Below are 4,546 nucleotides of genomic sequence, written 5' to 3'. Positions count from 1 at the left end.
ACACACACACACACACACACACACACACAGGAGTAGTGAATGTAAGAGGAAGACTTCCGGGGAAGACTAGGTTCAGTGGGGGGGGGGGGAAGGGCATAGAGGAGACAGTTGTATGAAATTTTGAAAAAAAAAACAAAGCAAAAAAACAAATGACAAGCCGGGCGTGGTGGCGCACGTCTTTAATCCCAGCACTTGGGAGGCAGAGGCAGGCAGATTTCTGAGTTCGAGGCCAGCCTGGTCTACAAAGTGAGTTCCAGGACAGTCAGGACTACACAGAGAAACCCTGTCTCGAAAAACAAAACACAAAACAAAACAAAAAACCAAATGAATCTTTTTGTTTGTTCTTTTGAGACAGGGTTTCTCTGTGTAGCTCTGACTGTCCTGGAACTCACTCTGTAGAGCAGGCTGGTCTCAAACTCACAGAGATTCTCCTGCCTCTGTCTTGCAAGTGCTGGGATAAAGTGTGTGCACTACCACTGCCTAGCAACAGATGCATCCATCTTTAAAAAGACTTCCCACAATGTCCATTTTCTTCTTTCTTTTTCCATTTCTTCCCTTGCTGTGAATGGGCTTTCCTGGAAAGAAGCTGTGATTGGTTAGAGCTACGGTGCTGTGGACAGGTTGGAATGTTGCAGGTCCAGAACCTAATTATACTCTCTATCTTGGGCCAGCTTTAGCTGCCTAAATAGCCTTTCCTTTCCCACCTCTGTATCAGACCTAACAGAGAAAGACCTTTTGGAATGTAGTAATGCCGCAGGCTTCCCTCATCTCCAAAGCTGAGAGTGCCATCAAATAGCATCGGAGGCTTGGAGCAGAGAGCTCCTTCATCTTGCTGCAACTGCTTCTCTGAGGTTTCCACCAATGCATTTTACTTTATTTTTCTTTCTTTCTTTCTTTCTTTCTTTCTTTCTTTCTTTCTTTCTTTCTTTCTTTCTTTCGTTCTTCCTTCCTTCCTTCCTTCCTTCCTTTCTTTCTTTCTTTTTTAAATATGGAATGCTTCACGAATTTGCATGTCATCCTTGAGCAGGGGCCATGCTAATCTTCTCTGTATCGTTCCAATTTTTAGTATATGTGCTGCCGAAGCGAGCACGCATTTTACTTTATTTTAAAGATTTATTTTTTTTTAAAGATTTATTTATTATATGTAAGTACACTGTAGCTGTCTTCAGACACTCCAGAAGAGGGCGCCAGATCTCGATACGGATGGTTGTGAGCCACCATGTGGTTGCTGGGATTTGAACTCTGGAACTCTGGACCTTTGGAAGAGCAGTCGGGTGCTCTTACCCACTGAGCCATCTCACCAGCCCTAAAGATTTATTTATTATTATAAATAAGTACACTGTAGCTGACTTCAGACACACCAGAAAAGGGGTGTCAGATCTCATTATGGGTGGTTGTGAGCCACCATGTGATTGCTGGGATTTGAACTCAGGACCTTCAGAAGACCACACAGTGCTCGTACCCGCTGAGCCATCTCGTTAGCCCCCACCAACACATTTTAAAAACACCTTGATTTATAACTCTGTTTTGTTACTAAAACTGCCTCCACACTGGGTATTATAACATCCCTGGGAAAGCCTAAAATGTGTATTCCAGAGTCTTAACCCCTGAAATTATCTCCATAATAAACAGTGTCCTTCATTCCTTTGAGCTGTTTCTTTCAACAATATTCTTTTCCTTAATTTTCTCCCTCCCTTTAATGATTTGGGGTTTTGTTTGTTTTGTTTTGTCTTTTTGAGGATGGTTTCACTATGAAACCCTGGCTGGCCTTGAGCTCACAGAGATCTGCCTGCCTCTGCTTCCCGAGTGCTGGAATTAAAGGCATGCACCACCATACTTAGCCTTTACTTTCTTAGGGAATTTTACTGTTTGTGTGTGTGTGTGTGTGTGTGTGTGCGCGGGAGCATGTGATGTATGTGTGCACACAGAAGCCTGTTGGATGTCTTACTCTACCACTGTATGTCTTATTCCCTTAGGACAGTCTCTCGCTGAAGCCTGAAGCTAGTCTAGGCTGATAGCCAACACCCCAGCTATCCTCCTGTCTTTTCCTATTTCTGTGCTAGAGTTACAGGTACATGTATGAATACCCGTGCTTATCCTTTTTCCTTGGGTGTTGGGAATCTGAACTCAGGTCTTCTTGTTTGAATATCAAGAGCTCTTACTAATGGCTTATCTCTACAACTCAGCTTCTCCTTATATCTTTATTTAATACTTATATGTAATATATCATATTTCTATTTCATTGAAAAAACGTACATTGTACCCCACTAAGTTAGTCTTGCAGCTTGAAAAGCATAGACATGCATATGTTAGCATATATGCCTATTAGTCTAGCATCAGGGCAACGGAGGCAAGAGGGTCAGGAATTCAAGCGGATCAGGAATTCAAGGCCATTCTTGACTATACACTTAGTTCAAGGCCAGCCTGAACTAAGAGCCCTTGTCTCAGAAACCAAACCAAACCAAAAGCAAAACCAAAATAACAACAACAACAAAAAAAGAAAACACAGACCTGCTTAAGGAGATTAGTTCATAAATATTTATGGAATTTTAAGTATCATGATAGAGAATACAGAGGCCAAGGGGACTATCTAGAATGGAAGCAATCTATCATCACCCCCACCATCACCACCACTATTATCATCAACCAGACAGGTTTCTCCCCCCACAGCACAGACTGCATGAAACTCAATATGTAGTCCAGGCTGGCCTGGAACTCAGCAATTTTCCTTCCTCTATGTTGGGATTACAGATTTGAGTCAGCTAAACTTCACATATTTTAAATTTTATAGTGTGGGGGTGGTAGATTGGCAGACTCTGAAACAGATTATGTCCCTAGTATGTAGTTACATAGTTTAACTTCCAGAGTGACATCCGTGCATGTTTGTAATATTTATATCGGTATAGTTCTAATTGAATTTAGATCTCTCAGACTGGAAATGCTTTATACAAACAAACCCTTTGTGCTTGAAGAGATAGATAGCAGTTTGCTTGCATTTTGAAGGCCGCTAGAGACAGTGTCTGCTGCTGCTATCTGTCTGTTGCCTTGTACAGGTCAAGGAAGAAAAACTGCTGTGTTGATCTACCTCTGTGCAACAAACTATCCCAAACCACAAGAGCTCAGAGCAAAGATTATTGTGGTCATTTTTTTGTGTGTGTGGGCAAAGAACTCAGGTTGACCTAGACTGTGTGCTTTGGTTTGGGCCAGTGGAGCTACCCAGCCTGCAGGATTCACTTCCATGATGGTTTCTTCACACATATTCAGTGGGCTGGATTTTCATAGCCTTTGTTTGTTTGTTTGTTTGTTTGTTTACATGGTCTCTGATCTGCCTAGGTTTCTCTCAGTGGCTTCAGTTTCTTGTCCCCCGGCTGACCTCAGAGCACTTTGCTGTTCAGGTAGCAACTGAGTTGATTAAGTGACTTAATAGACAGGGACCAAAAGTAGCCTGTTTCGGGAGTCTTGGGCCTTGAATCTAGAACTAGTGTCCTGGCTAGTCTTATGCCAAGTTAACACACAAACTACAGTTATCTGAAAACAGAAAACCCTAATTGAGAAAATGCCTGCATAAGACCTGACTGTAAGGCATTTCCTTAATTAGTGATTGATAGGGGAGGGCTCAGCCCATTGTGAGTGGTACTATCCCTGGACTGATGGTCCTGAGTTCCCTAAGAAAGCAGACTGAGCAAGCCATTGAGAGCAAGCCAGTAAGCAACACTTCTCCATGCTTCCAGAATCCTGCAACGTTTGAGTTCCTGTCCTGACTTCCTTCAGTGATGAACAACAATATGGAAGTGGAAGCTGAATGAACCGTTTCCTCCCCAACTTACTTTTTGGTTATGGTGTTTTGTTGCAGCAATAGAAACCCCAAGTAAGACAACTGCTTTATAGGCCTGGAAACCACAGGACACACAGGCCCTCTCTTTAACTTGATTTGGGGCATTGGGAAATTGGTTTTTGACAGGAAGAAACTTTGAGGCAGGGTCTTGTGTAAGCCAGTCTGGCCTTGAACTGAGTATATAGTCAAGGGCGACCTTAACCTTGTGATGCTCCAGCCTCCACCTCCCGAGTTCTGGAATTACAGGCGTGCACCACATCATAAAATAAGCTGGGGATGTAGTTTGCTTCATAGAATCTTTGCCCCGAGTTCCATCCCCAGCACCACATGCACTGGGTCTGGAGGCACATGTTTGTAATCCCAGCACTCTGGAAGTGGAGGCATGAGGATCAGAAGTTCAAGGCTATTCTCAGCTACGTCATGAATTTGAGGTTAACCTGGGATATCTGAGATTCTGCCTCAAAAAAAAAAAAAAAGAGTAAAAGGAAAACCAGAAAACCATCAAAGAAGGAAGGAAAAGACACGGGGAGTGGGGGAGAGAGAAAAGAAAGGAAATATAAAAGAAAATTGAGACTGGGTCCAGCTATGCTTAGCCTACCACAAACAATCAGCAACAACTTTAGGACTTTCTTTTCTTTTCTTTTTTCTCTTTCTTTCTTTCTTTCTTTCTTTCTTTCTTTCTTTCTTTCTTTCTTCTTTCTTTCTTTCTTT

At 42.5% G+C, this 4,546-nt stretch overlaps 1 non-coding gene across 1 annotated transcript; it reads right to left on the bottom strand.

The window, feature by feature from the left end:
* Positions 1–982: 982 nt before the first annotated feature.
* LOC115030107 lies at positions 983–1,090 on the bottom strand. Its single transcript, XR_003835735.1, has one exon. It is a non-coding gene; the product is annotated as a U6 spliceosomal RNA (small nuclear RNA).
* Between the last annotated feature and the right edge of the window lie 3,456 nt (positions 1,091–4,546).

The sequence above is a fragment of the Mus caroli genome, chromosome X (assembly GCF_900094665.2).
Source record: "Mus caroli chromosome X, CAROLI_EIJ_v1.1, whole genome shotgun sequence".
Classification (NCBI taxonomy): Eukaryota; Metazoa; Chordata; class Mammalia; order Rodentia; family Muridae; genus Mus; species Mus caroli.
The sequence above is the reverse complement of the archived record's forward strand: the minus strand, read 5'-3'. Positions and strand labels throughout refer to the sequence as shown.